Raw genomic sequence first — 17,176 nt, forward strand, 5'->3', positions numbered from 1 at the left:
AACAATCATAGGGAAAACAATAGATAACATCTTAACATAATGTCTTCACTCTTCATAGAAAAAAGTAAAGAGAAAAAACTCATGAGGTGATGATTTACGGATTTGCTTTGCAGAAAAGAATGAGAACCTAGACCATGCCCAGACTCATTTGATTATCTGATGGTGTCTCCAAGTCTGTATGTTGAGATCTTATCAAGAAATTAGAAGCCGTAAAGATTTATCCTGACTTCCCCTCCCATTCTCTTTTTGGTGTTTAAAAATCCCTAACTCAGGGCAATGAGCAATATAGATCTGAGGCATTTTTAAGCCTCCCATCTTCTCTATTGGTGCCTTCCTGGTCAATAAACATGTCCTTGTTACAACTCTGATGTTTCTGATTTTGGCTTTGTGAAGCACTGGATAAGCAAATTGAAGTTTGGTAACAAGATTATGAATTTGTTTCAAACAAGGCAAGATCTCTTTAAAGTTTTCCTATTGTGGGAATAACATGTGTTAGGATGAGTGCCCCAGAGCAGATCTTCAGAAAAAGATTTGAGTGCCAGTAGCTTATTGGGAAGTGATCTCAGGAAGCAGAGATAGAATAGGAAATTTAGACAGAAAAGGGAAGGGAGCCAATAATAATGTGTGTCCCGATTCAGGCGAATCAGCTCAGTCCATCCCTCTGAGGAGCTTTGGGAAGCAATGTAGAACATTCTCAAAGTTCCTAACCCAAGGAGCAAGAAAGCTGGAAAGGTGGGGCGAGGGGTTGAGTTTTCATCCTGCCCTCAAGAACATTAAATCCCTAGTACTCCAGCTTTCCTTGAGCATGCACGAAATATGCTCCTGCAGCTCAAAGAGCCCCTAGGAAGACAGTTGCACTGCCTTAGGCTTGTTGTCTGTTGCAGAATGCTAATAACTTATTTACCCATAGAAGATAAAAAAGCAGATGGATATACTGATATAAATGAATAAGTAAATTGAAATTTTGTTGAGGAATGTTACATTATATGGTTTCAACATATCTTTTTGCTAAATACTTACTAATTATGAAAGGGAAAAGAGTAACTTTACAGTGCAGAAGCCTGGCAAACCACCTGAATCAGGAGATCAAAGTTAACAGGACACAAGACAAATTTGTCACAAGATAAAGTAAAACCTTAAGCCACCCAATAGAACCAATGAGAACACAGCATCATTTCTATGATGTTGCTTCCAAAGAAACATGATCTGACTTTTACCCCGAAGGAACATCAGACAAACTCAACTTAAAGGACATTCGTAAATACGTAAACCTGCTCTGTAATCTTTAAAAGTTAAAGACTGAAGAACTATTCCAGATCAAAGGTGTCTACAGAGATATGACCATGAAGTCTAATATGTGACTCTGGACTGCATACTTTTTTCTATAAAGGATGTTATTGGAAAACTTGTGGAATCTGAGGGTTAGATGTAGCAACATGTCAATGTTAATTTCCTAATATTGATGGTATATTGTGGTTATATAGTAGTAGGAACTTGTTAGTAGGAACTACACATTAAAGTATTCAGAGTGTTAGGGCATTTTAGTAACTTATTCTCAAATGATTCAGGATAAAACAGTTTTTCCTGCACTATTCTTTTCTGCAAATTGAGATTATTTCAAATTAAATAGTTTTTTTTAAAAATAGTAAATGATTAAAGAATCAAGACGCAATAGGTAGAATTTATCCATTTCCTTTTCCCTTTAAAAGGTTCTCCTTGATGAGGGGTATTCTCATATAGAGCATCATTACACCTTTAGGTAAGGGATAGTGAGCCAAATTGGGCACTAGGTACCAGACCTCCAGCTGAACTCTAGTCTAATTGAGCAGCATTTTCACTTAGAATAGCTACAAGAGAATTCTAGGCATCACTATCCATGCTAATGAATTTCCTTACCAAATGTCTGTGTGTAACAAGTGAGAGATGCATGCCTATTCCTAAAGCAGGTTAGAAGAAGGCAAAGTCGAGATTGGGAAGGACACCATGGCAGATTCCTAAATTTAAAGGTGCAAGAATTTCTGTCAACATCTTTTGTAATAAATACCAATTGTCTTTTTATACTAAGGACATTAGCATGTGAGAGGGGTTGTTAATACAGTTAAGAATAGGGAAAAAATTCCTTAATTTTCTTATAGAAACAATAGTGAAGTTAGTGCCTAGTATGATCCTCCTTTGCGCAGATGTGTTAAGTTTGAGCCAGATAAAGCAAGAAAGTAACTAGTAGTATGTTGTGTTCCATGAATATGAGAAATACCCTCTAGTACTTTTCAACTCTTAGAATACAAATTCAGGTCTGTGGTTTGAGAAGAATGAACTTCTGAGCAAATCCTTAAGATCTTTCTTGTCTCTGCTGATCAAGTAGTTTTTTTTGGTGCACTTAGAGTGCTTTAAAATTATTTTCCCCTGCTGAACTGATAAAGACCTCTATTAATATATTTTTTAATTCATTAAATAAGTATTTATGAATTACCATATCTGCCTGGTACCACTATTCTAAACACATTAAAAGAAACGAAACCACAATTGAATGGACCAGTTAAACAGAGGGTGAATCTATATAAGATTTCTTTACCTATTCTGACATACTGGCTACAGCATTAATACAACAACTCGACAACTAGGTATATGTTACCTTGTCTACTCAGCATTTCTTTTCTAATAATCGTTCCCTACTTGTCTTTCTCCATTGACATGATTGCTGTCCCATTCCTGCACTGTGACCTTTGGCCATAGCTAATTGGTTTGTTGAGAGTCATGTGACCCTAGCTGGGCCTAGCTGTCTCTTTATCAGCAACTGCGAGAGTAAAAGAGAAGTGATTAGACCTATAATATAAAACTCAATGGTGTCACTGGCTACTTTTTTTTTTTTTTGAAATGTAGATTGTGAAACAGGAAGCTGGGATACAGAAAGACAAATGATGCTGACCTGCAGGGATGAACAGAAAAGAGAGATAGAGAGAATCTGAACATTTTTTTCTTCCTGGTTTTGGTTTGTTCCTGGAGCCCAATTACATTTCTCTCTTTCAGTTTCATCAATTATCCTAATATCCTTCCAATAAATTTCTCATTTTCTGCTTACGCTAGCTAGATCGGATTCATGTACTTGCAAGCAAAAAATACTAATTAGAAACCAATATAAAAGTGGGTGCTGCCAAAGACAGATACTAGCATGTGAAGCTTGATGAGTTCACGTGAGAATTGAGAATCCTGCTGCCCCTAATGCTAAGATGGGAAACTGCAGATCTTGTGCTGTGGCATAGCAGGCAGCTTAAACCATCTCTTGGGATTCAGACCTTATAGCCACTGACGCTGGAGCAATGAGATTTAATGGCAACTTGATAGGATGCTCATGTATTTTGAAACTGCAGGGATTGTAGTCTTCTGTAAGGGCTACAAAAACAGCTCCCTTCAGGTGGACCCATTGGAATGCACATAAAGGACATCAAGATAAGTGCCTTGTGAAAAGCTGTTTTCCATGTGAAGCTGGAGATATTCAGAGCCTTGCTAGATTGCAACTGCCAAATTCACTGAGACTTATAAAAGAATGAGTGTGTTGTCGAAGAAAAGGCGGGATTTCGGACATTTAAAATGGAGATGTTCAGGGGAAGCAACAAGAGTCAGGAATCACCGGTCCTTCTTCAAAAAACTCTCTGCTGCAAACCCACTGCCAGTCAAAAGACCCAGGGCTTCTCACTGACCAACATGTGGGCCAAAAGACAGCCCAGGGATGGGCACTGCGTTCCAAGAAAAATCAGCCCTACTTCACTACCACCATCCCAGCCTATCACAGAATCCTGAGGCTGATTCTGTAAAGCTCAAAGCTAGCAGAAAGGACAGAGTACTGACTTACGTTGCAAAAAAGCCATGAGTGTGGGGCCCTGCTTCAACTAGAGATTCAAAGAGTAAGGGTGGTAAACCTTTCTGTCATTGGCATGTGTCCCCAAAACAAGATAAGCAGTCAACTATAGTTTTAAGGGAGTTGAATCACAAAAAACTTGAAACCTTGCACACGGGACACGAATTTCTCAACTTAAAAGCAACCTCTAAAAAACAATAGGACATGGACTATTAAGGTAAAATGGCCCTCCCACAGAAAAAAAAAATATCCTTCTCTATTCTTCGAAACGATCCTGAAAAACTGGACAAGAGAATTCATCCTAGCAGGTAGAACTCGAGGCAGCCAGACAGTTCAGCAAAGAACTCGCTCTACTCTAAAACTGCTACAAGATTTTTTAGAGGTGAGAACACAGACAGAAAGAAGAGAATATCTCACCTAGACAATGAGGCTATTAGAATTAGACACAGGTAGACTAGTTCCCCAAACCGCACACCATGGCATTTACTGGCTCCATTTTGATGGTCAACATTAATTTAGAAAATGAATTCTAGTTCTACCACTCAAACAATGTGTAACATTGGATAAACTACTGAACCTCTCAGTGCCTCAGTTTCCTCTCCCTTAAATGGGAAATAATAATAATAATGACTATTTTGTGGGGGTAGTTTTGAGGATTATATGAGTAAATATATGTGAAGACTTAAAATAGTGCTTGGCACTGCTACTGTTGTTACTGTCCTTATTTATATTGCCGTCAAATTTTAAGTTCCACATCAAGGACAAAAATTATTATTTCTGGACCAAAACTTCTGCATCCCTAGCCAACTCTATTGTATCTAAAAGATTTACTATTGAGCCTCTTCATTGTTTTGTGGCCGGGCTTCAAAAAAATATTATAAAGTAGATTCCCAAATGGCCTCAGACTTTAGGTGAAGAACCTTTGCGAGGGTTAGATTCGTTTGATGCCTTCCACCAAAGCTCGTTAACTCGCCACTGGAGGATGTCAGTTTTAATTAGGGAAAAGACTGAATATAGAATACTCTAAATTTAATTGCAGTAGAAAATTCATTAAAACCCTATGTATTATGCGTTACTCAAGTAAACATGACTTAGTTCTTGTCCTCTTGAAATTCACAATATAATGGGGAGATGGATTTACACAAGCTTACTACATGTGATAAGGGCTATTAGTGGTTTGAGAAGAACATCGGAGAGAATGTCCTTTTGGCAGAGCTTTGAGAGATGAGTGATGAAGATATTCCAAGCCAAGGTCAGCAAACGTGTGGAGATTTTGAAAATTCATTAGACATTTGAGAGTGCTGTGGAGTTTAGTGTTGTAGGCCAGAGCATGGCATAAACAGTGGAGATGCATCTAAAAAGGAAAGTTGAATTTTGAACAACACTAACTTTCATACTTTTAAGAGAACATTTGCTACCAGCATTAGTAAGAAAAAGTCCCTAGGAATTACATCAATGAATAGATAACAATATTCTTAATTAGCCCGATAATTTTGAGAGGATGAATATTTCTAAAGTATTTGAAGTTAGTAGATTGACTTACATATCTAAAATATGTTGAATCATTGCCATTCGTATTACTAATATGCTTGGATATTCTGTCTTAACCCAGATACTATTTTGTCAAGTTAACAACAAAATGTTATTCCAAATTATCCTAAGGATTTTCTCATTACGTGCTCAACACATGATCTCCAATTTACTCTTTTTCTTGATCTCATCAAAATATTAAAATTTGTCACAGTATTGTCTGGAGCACCATTTCTAAGACTGTGTTTTATATAAAAAAGAAAACTGTGGTCAAATAAATTTGAGAAAAAATAGAATAAATAAAATTAATGGGCTCTTGATCATAGAACTATTCAGGGCCTTTAATATGCAATATTCATTGTGAAACTCCAAAAGGGGATAAAGTGAATAGCAGTTTTTGAAATTATGTGACAAATACTTACTTAGTGGACCACTTAGTAAAATGTCATGGGAGACCAAGGTTCTATGGACTCTTGGATGGGTAAACTGTTTGGAACCATCCAGGTTATCACATGATACAGGTAAAAGAGCAGCTGCAGCAGTTAGCACACTGGCAGTCATGTACATAGCTGAATGGCGACAATAAATTCCTTTAATTGGAAACCCTCTTTTAGGATGGCTTGCAGGACAATAATTAATTTTATTATAGCTTGGATTCTTCCTCTCAACTATTTTTTTCAATAAAATAAATACTGCCTGCAGGTGCTTATTTTTATAATAACCACTTATTTTTACTTCCAGGTGTTTCTGAGGTTGGCAATTATACGTTTCTCTTAGTCACGAAAGTTCACGACTACTAGAAAAATGGAAGGTATTTTCTGTCTTTGGCCATATGCATCTCCGAATTCAAGAAACACACCAAATCCTATTTTCTTCTGTAAGAAAAAAATGTAAAGTGAGGTGGTGAGAAGTGAAGTTGTTATGAAGAAGTTTCCAAAGCTGGTGGAATGTTAAATTTGGGAAGCTTTTAAAAATACTGGTCCAAAGCCTCATGAAAGACCTAAATCAAAACATATGGGCTAGGAGCTTGAAATGTTTATCTTTAAAAAGCTTCCCTGGTGACTATGGTGTAATTGGCTGGCAGATTAGCAGATTGTAGTGTCCAGCAGAGATTTGTTAAAGCTTGACACCTTTGTCCCATGATCTTATTGAAATTTAGGATTTTGTGGCATTTACATCAGATTTACTTAGAGAGTTTTAAATTGTTTTTCTGAGTAGAATATAATGATATTCCAAAAAGTATTGCTGATTTCTCTCTCTCTCTTTTTGACCATGTATTACATATTGAAGTTTCTCAACCATATATTTATATTAAAGCTTCCTGAGTTTTGGTGAATTACATTTTTCACACCTCACACTCTTTTAGGAGATCTCATTAAGTCTCATGGTTTCAGCAACTCACAGATGTCCCACAGATGTCAAATGCAACTTGCCATTCTCTCACTCCAGTTCTACTCCTCTTTCTGAGCATTCTCTCTCCGTTGGTGCATTGCCATCCACCTAGATGTTCAAACTTGTATTATAGGAGCCATTATTTTATTCTTCCATAACTTTCATTTCCTATTTCAACTTGATATTTCAAGTCCTAATAATTTTTCTTCCTGAATATTGTATCTCTACCTTGGTTCTGCATTGCTTGGTCCTGGGTTCCAGAATCTAGAATTCAAGCAAGTACCTTGTTAAGTAATATTCGAATACTCATTTTTTATAACATTAAATTTATGAAAAAACACCTGTAGCGATATAAATACCTGATTAACAACTTAGCTTGTGAACCACAACCTGTTGGAAAATTGAACACTGATTATACTAGCAATTAACCTCCCAAATCAATAAATGCTTTTTCTTTATTGTAAATATTGCTGCTTGGAAAAAGTGGTTATAATCAAAGTATGATGAAGAGGTAGGGAGGCCCTTTTATAAGTATTCTGAAGTGACTTTCAGATTTTTTTCAAGAGCTTTAAAAGTTTATCATTCTGCAAAATGTAGCATTTTATTAGAATGATTAATTCTTTTATATCTGTCAATTACATCTGTTGCTTTTTTGTTGCTGTTGTTCTTTCTTTACAGTGTATTTTGTGTTTTCTGGATTAAATAACTGGTTTCTTTGTCCTTGTGGTACTTGGACCAAATTCTATGATTATTGGATATTAGAATTCACTGTGTACAGTAGGTAACTAAAATTGCTCGTCAAATATTTATTGCTTATTGTATGCCTAGGGATGGGGAAAGGGATTGATTGCAAAAGCGCTTGCTGAAACTTTTCAGGGTAATGAAAATATTATGACCTTGAAATATTGAAGCTTCTCGACCATATATTTATGTTTACCTAGTTTGGTGGTGATTCTAAGACCCTGTGCATTTGTCAAAACTCATCCAACTGTATAGTATGGTATTTAAGTTATAACTTAATAAGCCTAACATTTGAAAAGCTTCAGGTGCAATGAAACATGCCTTGTGGGCAGGGTTCTTAGCTTGGCTGAGCCCCAAGGCCAGGAGAGGAAAAAGAAACCCAATTGTGGGATTGCTCTAAAGGTAGCAGAGGGTGTGGAGGATATGGAACGCCGGAGACTGCACACCAGGCTTACTACCACTGGCGATGGATCTGAGATCGGACATCTCTGGCTTAGTGCAGAGGCTCCACCATGAGGAGCACACCTTTGTCTCAGCAGGCAGCAGGTGGTGAGCCCAGGCCCCACAGGATGATGCACAGAGAGTGGACCGTGGACAGTGGACAGTGAGCTGTGCCACCAAGTGCCCCTGGCTCCCACAGGCCTCTGTGCTCCACAGGGCTTAAATTGGATGCGCCAGGCAGCTCTCACTTTTTACAGGTATTTTAATAGAAGTATGCCGAAGCAAATCAGCTGACGTTTTGGTGGGTTTCGAGTTTACGGATGGATTAAAAAGAGGAAGAAATGAGGGATAGAGAGAAATATAAGAGAACACATTTATCTCAGAAAAATGCAAGAGTAAATGTGAGAATCTGAGTTGCAATCAACTAAAGAAGCACATGGGCGGCATTTCTGGGGGAAAACCTCTAAAGCAGAAGTCTGAGTATGTATATTTTTAATCTCATTCATATTATATCACTGAAGAGTAAAGTAGATGTTTTTGATTTGTTGAAGGGTTTAAGATGGCCAGCAAACACCCAGAAGCTAGGAGAAAGGCATGAAACAGATTCTCCTCCATATTCCTCAGGAGGAACTCACCCTGTGAACACTGTGATCTTGGATTTCCAGCCTCTAGAACTGTGACAGAATAAGTTTCTGCTGTTTAAGCCACCCAGGGTATGGCATTTTGTTCTGGCGGCGCTAGCAAACATTCTGGGGCTATAGAGAAATAGAGGAGAGTGAGGGGTATTAGAAATCCCTAACAAGAGCTTGCCTCACATCATTTTTCATTTAGAGAATCCAAGAAGTAACAAATTATTTTCTTGACCATTCCCACCACCTGCCCCTAGCACTTTGTAGACATCTTCCTTATGGTTCCCATCGAATTATACTGAATGAATTACTGCTGTCTCCATTTATCGCACCAGACTGAGAGCATCTCAAGTGCAAGAACCATCTCATTCTCCTTTATAGTTCTAAATTTCTAACACAGATTTTGGCAGATGATAAGTGCTTAATACATATTCGTTACATAAATGAATGGAGAATGTGCATAATTCAATGAGAGTTTAATGTATGCAAGCTTTCCATGGTTTTATAATTAATATAATTCAATAAAAACCATAATTTTTCATGAAACAGCGTCAGTAGCACCTCTCTTAGGTGGCCACAGCAGTCACCCTGGGACAGACTTTGAAGCAATGCAGGCTAGCTGTGAGGAGTACAATCTTCGAGCCTCTCGCCAGCTGTGTGAGGCTTGTGCCTGTTTCCCGGTCTGAAAGCCAGAGATGCTAATAGCACTGCCTATCTCACAGGGCTGATGTGGGAGTTAAATGAGCTGATACATGTAAAGAATGTTTCTGATGTTGCCTGGCATAGAATAAACATTCAAAGAATGCTTTACTACTTTATGTAGCAAAGACTCACTTGAGAAGATTTCTAAAGTCATTCAATTGAATTACTTGACTATGTGCCTGAGTCATTGTGGATAAAATGTGGGTTCAGATTTTTTTCTCACTGCTCATTGAGCTGACAGCCTAATGGAGAAAGCAGAAGGTAATTAATAATCATAAAATAAACAAACAGTTCAATTATGATCATTGATATGAAGGAGAGATACTTAGTACTTTGAGAAGAAAATATAATTAGTTGGCAGGATTAGAGATACGGAAATAAGATCTAAGATATGAGTAGAAATTGGTGAGTGAAGATGTGAAGAATGGTGTTCCAGGCTGAACGAGCAGACGTTCAAAGGCCCTGAGGCAGTAGGGACTTTGCTGGTTTAAGGGAAGGCAAGGAGGTCAGTGTGCCTGGGGTACAGAAAGTGAGAGGAGCATGGTTTAAGATAAGGTTGTATGAAAACACATAAGCCACCTCACATAGAACTTTGTTACCCTGTTCATCATTGGCACAATGGAACCTGTATGAAGTGTTGTGGGTGTGTTGTGGGAGAAAAGATGATCAGTTTCACTTGGGAAATCATTCAGGTACAGTGTAGAGAATGATGAAAGGGGCACTGAGTAAATGCATTAGGCCCTTCCAGAGGGAGAGATGATGATAGTTTGTGGTCAAATGCTCATAAGTTGAAATGGAGAGAAGTGATGGATTGAAGATGAGTGGTGACGTCAAGGACCAGGAGCAAGTTGCTGGCTTATGCTGTGGTTAGAAAGGATCCTACTGACTCAGACAGAGCATACGGAAGAGCGCTTGGGGGGAGATTATGAGTGTGACTTTGAGTGTATTGAGTATTAGCTGCCTTTGAGATTTCCAAGTGAAATGTCCAGTGATCTGTCAAGTATATGTAAACATGAGGCAAACAGGGGTCCATTGCTTTGAGGGAAAGATGCAACAGAGTAAGTATTTTGTGGCCTGACAATACCTCTTGGAACGCAGAGCTAGTCCCTGGGGAAAAAAGATGGGCCAATTGACTTAATGCATCATACTTTCTTCCTTTATAATTTCTGTTTGGAGCCCTCAATCCACTGGGTGGCCTAAACTTAACCACAGTCAGTCTTACATGTAGAAATTTCTCCAGAACTCTGTCTAACTGGGGAGACTGAGTGGTGCTAGGTCCTTCGTGGGAAACACATGATTCTTAATGTCATCTGTCTACATAGTTATCCACTGACACATCGCTTCTCTCTCTACATCTGTCATCAGTCCACTAAGTGGCAATGAGATGTCCTTCATGCTGTCCCACATGATCCCTTCAGATATAGTAACTCTTTTTGTTTCTTCCTCATCACACTGAGAGACAAGAATTATTCTGCTGCTTCTGTCATGGTCTCTGCAGCACAAGAATCTAAGTCTCTTTTTGGCGCAGCGGACCTGGATTCAACTTGCAGTTCTCCCCTCTTGTCACCTCACCAAGACTCTACAATGGAAAATAAGTAGCACATGCCCTCTGCTCCCACGTACCTTAAATTTCCGGAGTCTTCCCCCGTTGCCAGAGGTCTAAATCAGGAAGTCGGAAACGTAGTTTCGCACATAGTCTCTTTAAAGCTTCTCTAGGATCCTAGAGAAGGGACTCTAACCTATAAAATGGATGGGAGCAAGCCTCACCTCTCTGTTTCCCATCCACAAATTCATTCTTCTTCATTTGACTCCACTTCTCCTCTCTCCATGTAGCTCGTGGAATAGTCTTCAAATCTGCCCTTGTTTATACTCTTTTTTTCTCCTTGGAGTTTTGGCTTTTGAAAACCAAAGCAAAAAAGACTCTTTTTTTAATTTTTCTACCCATATTTTCCTTTCTCCAAGGAAACATGTTCAGAATTTAGTTTCTCAAACAGAAGTAAAAGAGGGAAAATATAAAAGAGAAGATAAATATTTCTTTTAAAAAATCTTCATGCCACACACATGAGTGAAATTTCCCTTTCATCTTTTCTAGATGATTTTATGATCAGATTAAATTGTATAGGTTATAATGGAAAATATGTTACATAATTAACATACAACTCTTCTATTATTTACATAGATCTTTCTATGAGCTGAATTGTATCCCCTTAAAATTCGTATTCTGAAGCGCTAATGCCCAATGTGATGGTATTCAGAGATGCAGTTTTGGGGAGATAATTAGGTTTAGATGAGGTCATGAGGTGGGGCCCTTATGATGGGATTAGTGCCCTTAAAAGAAGAGACATTGGAGAGCTTACTTTCTTTCTCTTTCTCTCTACTTGCATGCACTGAGGAAAGGCCATATGCAGGCACAGTGAGAAGGTGGCTATCTGAAATCCAAGGAGAGAGTTCTCACCAGACACTGACCCTGCTGGCACCTGGATCATGGACTTCCAGTCTCTGTAACTCTAGAAATAAATTCCTGCTGTTCAAGCTACCTAATCTACGGTAGCTTGTTATGGCAGCCTGAGTTGACTAAAACAAATCTCAAATGGTATGATGTTTCCATTATATTTAATTTAATTAGAATCCCGTGAGGCAAAATTCTCTAAAATTAGTGACATTAAAATCATTATTTCCTTTCCCAGAAAAGCCCATAAGATTCTGTTCCAGTAATATTTTATAATATATTGTTTTTCATTTTCCAAAAACCACCAAGAGCTATTTATTGGTTTTCATCATTAATATGGGAGGTAAGGTTTGAATGTAATGTAGCAGAATAAAAGCACCACCACATGTTTGTTATGTTGTTGGAATAAGAATAAATATTCCAGGGGCAGGGGGAAATTAGATTAGATTTTTATGATGCCAAGAAAGATTTAAGAAAGATTAATAAAAAAAAAGTAAGATTATTAAAAAAGAATGATTTACCTTTTATGCTATCTACCTAATGAAAAGTAAATTTCTCTAAGTATACAAGACAAAAACAAAACCAATAGTTTTAAGATCATGAGTTTAGTTCGAACACGTCAATATTTTCAGTTTAGGAGGGTATCCCTTATAACGTTACACATTAGAACTTGGGATAGATTGGCTGTTAACAATGTGAAACTAAGTTCAAGTTGTTTTAGTTAATTGAAGTTGTTTTAGTTAGATGTCTGCAGGAAAGAAGGTAAGAGAACAATATAAGCATTCTATTATAGCTTAATTTCTTTAGAATCCTTTAATTTAACTAGTTTTGCTAATTCACCACAATGCTCATTATTCAATGCTTTGATGCTAAACTTAGCCACCTAAGTTTAGCCGCCAAACTCTGGCTTTCAATTTGTCATGTGCTAGTAAAGTGAAAATGAATTTGCTTTACGAAAAGAGGGCACACAATGTATGTAAGATTTTTTTTATTATTATCTATAATATTTTCTTTCCAAAATAAATAAACTTTAGTAGAAAGTAGATGAGAACTGATATTCTAATATTCTATAGATTCTTTCCTTGAATTAGTAAGAGATACCAAGTAACATATCCTTCAATATTTGATTTTGTAAAAGAACCCACTACAGTTGAACATAAATTTACAAAATCCCCTAACAGTTAATTGAACAAAAGAAAATACTCAGATCCTTATTTAATTTAGAATTTGAATCTTTGTATTTTTTAGTACATTTACATTGCTTCCGTCTGTCTTTGATTGATTTTTCTAAAATTCTTCCTAATATCCAAACATCTTTTGACATAAGGCTACTGACCAAACCTATAGGTCAGTATAATGTCATTGCTCTAATCTATATCAGGAAGGGATATGATGACTTAAAATTAGCTAAATTCTAGCTAAAAACATGCCAGTGACCAACCCTGGGAAAGAAAGTATATTTAATATTGGATAACTAAGATCATAGACATGTTTAACTCTTGATTTTTAGGATCGTAACCTGTTCCTTTTATTAGGTCAAGTCAAATATGTAGCCAATAAGAAAAAAACATGTTTTGATTTCTTTAAGTCAGAAATAAGTTCCCATGAAGATAAAGATAACTCATTAACTTTGTGGTGTTTTATGGAAAAGAAACTGTGGGCTGCTCAAACCCTGTCTTGAATCTCTGGCCAGGCACAAAGTCAATCTTGGCAAATGAACAGAACATACATTTCCTTTTTTGCCAAATAAAGACAGCTGGTGCCTGGAGTTTTAACCACCACTGTCGATGTATTTCTAAAGCAAAAAAAGAACAAAAACCAAAAACCAAAAAAAAAAAACAAAAAACGAAAACAAAAAACCCCTGAAAACTAATCTAATCTGAACTTGGTGACAGAGTCTGTCAGATTCTAATGTACGAATTGGCATATTCTTTTCTTCAATACACTTACTATATCTTTCAACTATTTTATTTAGGTTCTCTTATTATTTGTTTTAATCTCTATAATTAGAACATAATCTCCACAAAACATTATCTATCTAGCTCAGTGTTTTATTTCCAGCATTAGTAGAGTAGGTGTCACATGACAAATAGGCATATGAACTCTTTTTTTTCCCCTCACCTGATTGGACTGCCATTTTATACAGTGCTTTGAAAAATTGAAAGTACAAGGAATTTCAAATTTGAACATATTGACATGAAATCAGCCTTTTCTCCTTCTAAGCTTATATATATATATGTGATATATATATATATATACATATATATGTGTATATATGTATATATATATGTGATATATATATACACATATATATATGTGTGTGTGTGTATATATATATATATATATATATCTCCAAAAGAAACAATGGGAACATAAAACAATGTCACTAGGGCGGACATTGGGAGAAGATAACACAGTGAAAACTAATTGACGATAGGATACAGTTGTTATAGATATCAGAAAAAAAACTGCATATTTTACACTTTGCAAAATTGTTATGAACCCATAGAAGTGCAAAAACAATATCCCTCATTTTTCAGGATGTAGAGTAGGTATCAAATGGAAGCTGGAAACCTTGTCTACCTTACTTGATTCCAGGAGCAGAGCAAGTATGGCTGAATCAAACGTCATATAGAGAAGCCAAGTTTCCAGGAAACAGTTTTTCTTTGTGACAGCAGGGAAGAGCAGAACATGAATTGTAAAGAAAAAATTACTGTCTATTTTGACTTACTGAAAAAACATGAAAGCTGAATATGTACCTTCTAAATCTCTAGATTATAAGAAAGATCTCAAATAGCATGGAACAAGGCCCTTGCTTCTACCTCTCTCATAAACTTCCTTCAAAGAGCTGGTTCAGAAAATTAAAAATGAACAAACAAAAACTTTTAATAATAAATAATTAAAAAGAATTAGTAAAAGACCACATCTAGATCAGGAGCTATGAATATTAGTCACTACTTCATCAAACTTACAATTCTCTGTCATTCTGTACCTGTTATACTGCTGAGTTAAGGAAAATGTGATAGAAATTTTCATCATAAATCTTTCAAATTTTTGATAGTAGTATTAATCTCTGTGAGCTTCCCCAAAGACACAAAAGTTTTTGTGACTCTTTTATTGGAAGTGTAGAGACCCAGGGTTTCCACATGGCCCTTAAAAAAAAAAAGAATCAGTAAAGGATCTATAGAGAGGTTCTACAAGGAAAAAAATACAAAGAAAATAATAGACGAAGACCACTCATCAGACTACTGTTGCCATGGAATAGATAAATATTGTAAACAAATGTTTTACCATCAATTTAAACAACTGTAACGAGGTAATTGCCTGTATGGAGTGAAATATAGAATACACAAACAAAAACCCATGGAAGAGAAGAAGATATTGCGGACATGAAATACTAGCTGTCGGAGCTCAGGAAAAAAGTGAAAGAAAAATAAAATCGCCACAAAAATCACCAGAAAAAAATTGGCAAAACTGAAAGGATCTTAAAAGATAAGAGATACTGTAGACAACACAGTAAGTGACACAAAAGATAAAAATGAGAAAAAGAGGCAAGCTGAACCAAAAAAGAGAGGTTAAAAGGATTAGAGACTATAATAGATCTAGAAAACAGGCAATAGAACCTCAAGACACAAATAATCATGAGTATCAAAGAAAAAAACAAAGTATGAGACAAAAAAAAAATAAGGAAACATTTTTTGATGTCAAAGGAAACTTGATCTAAGTATTGCAAAAATACATCATGAGTTATAAAATGGTTATTCGAAAATGATCAACCCTGAAGAATATTATGTTCACTGGGTTTCTTTTTTAAAAAAAATAATTAATTAACTTTTTATGATGACATTGGTTAACAAAATTAATTTTTTATGGTGGCATTGGTTAAAAAAATAATTAATTTTTATGGTGACATTGGTTAACAAAAATAATTTTTTATGGTGACATTGGTTAACAAAATTCAATAAGTTTCAGCTGTACATTTTAACAGTAAGGCATATACATATTTACATTGTGTTTTCATTTCTCATAGTTATATTTCTTTCTGTCACCACATATTTGACCCCTTTTACTCCATCTTACCTCCCCGCTCTCCCTTCCCCTCTGGTAACCTCTAGTCTATTGTCCATGTCCATGAGGCTCTGTTTATTTGTCCTGTTTGTTTGTTGCTTTTAGGTTTATATCCCACATATAGGTGATATCATATGATTTTCAACTTTTCCTGTCTGGCTTATTTCACTTAGCATGATTATCTCGAGGTCCACCGATGTTGTTGCAAATGGCAGTGTTCATCTCCTCTTATGGCTGAGTAACAGTCCATTGTATATATGTACCACAGCTTCTTTATCCAATCTATCATAGGACACTTTGGTTGCTTCCATGTCCTGGCCACTGTGAATAATGTTGCTATGAACATTGGTGTGCAAATATCTTTTTGGATATGAGTTTTCAAGTCTTTGGGGTAAATACGCAGCAGAAGGATTGCTGGATCATATGGTAGATCAATTCTTAGTTTTTTGAGGAATCTTTATACTGTTTTCTAAAGTGGCTGTACCAATTTGCAGTCCCATCAGCAGTGTATGAGGTTTCCTTTTTCTCCATGTCCTCTCCAGCATTTGTTGTTACTTATCCTGTTGATTACAGCTATTCTAACAGGTGTGAGATGGTATCTCATTGTGGTTTCACTGGTTTTCAAAAATAAATAATCTTTTGGGTATCTAGGCAAAAAAAAAAAAAGTTGTTTAACTTATAAAGGAAAAAAATCAGGATAATCTCAAACTCTTTGACAACAAAATTACATGTCAGAAGATAATGTAACAATAACTGCAAAATTCTATTTTAAAAAATAATCCAAAAATTTTATACATAGCCAAACTGCATTTCATGTATAAAGAAATAACTGTTTTAAAAACACAAAAATGCAGGAAACACATTCTTTAAGAAAGTGTTTCTTAAGGTCTTCTTGATGAATCCATGCATCACACACTATGGCTAACCTAACGGTAACTGGGAACACAAAAGCAAAAAAGTGGTCAATTTTCTAAAAATACCTTCATGCTTCAGACAAAAGAGAACATTCGTCTGGGAGACCAAACACTGCTTTCTCGTTCTTGCAGTTATCCACAGTCCAAGTGATTCTGTTCAAATCAAAACTAATACTTGGCTTTGGGTTCCTAAAGTTGGAGAATGTGAATATGAAACAGTTGGTGGCCAAGTCTTGAGAGCTCGTCTGTAGTAGGAGAGAATGGGACCAAACTACAGAGAGAAGTAGAGACAAGAAATAGATAACATATTATTAGTAGAGAGCCCTGATAACAATGTTTGAACTGATTTTATTTTCAATCACTTATTTCTATGTGCCAATCACCATTCTAGATGTGAGGGATACAATAGTGAACAAAAAAGATAATGTCTCTGTTCTTATGGAGCTCATACACT

General features: G+C 36.3%; 1 long non-coding RNA gene across 1 annotated transcript in view; it reads right to left on the reverse strand.

The window, feature by feature from the left end:
* Positions 1-16,416: 16,416 nt before the first annotated feature.
* The window catches only part of LOC120588301 (uncharacterized), a 69,187-nt gene continuing 68,427 nt past the window's right edge, over positions 16,417-17,176 (reverse strand). The window contains exons 4-5 of the long non-coding RNA XR_005649220.1: positions 16,789-16,993; positions 16,417-16,455 (exon numbers count right to left, since the gene is read on the reverse strand). This is a non-coding gene — a long non-coding RNA (uncharacterized LOC120588301). The remainder of the gene's footprint in view (positions 16,456-16,788; positions 16,994-17,176) is intronic.

This window comes from Pteropus medius, unplaced genomic scaffold (genome assembly GCF_902729225.1).
Source record: "Pteropus medius unplaced genomic scaffold, Ma_sr-lr_union100, whole genome shotgun sequence".
NCBI classification, from domain to species: Eukaryota; Metazoa; Chordata; class Mammalia; order Chiroptera; family Pteropodidae; genus Pteropus; species Pteropus medius.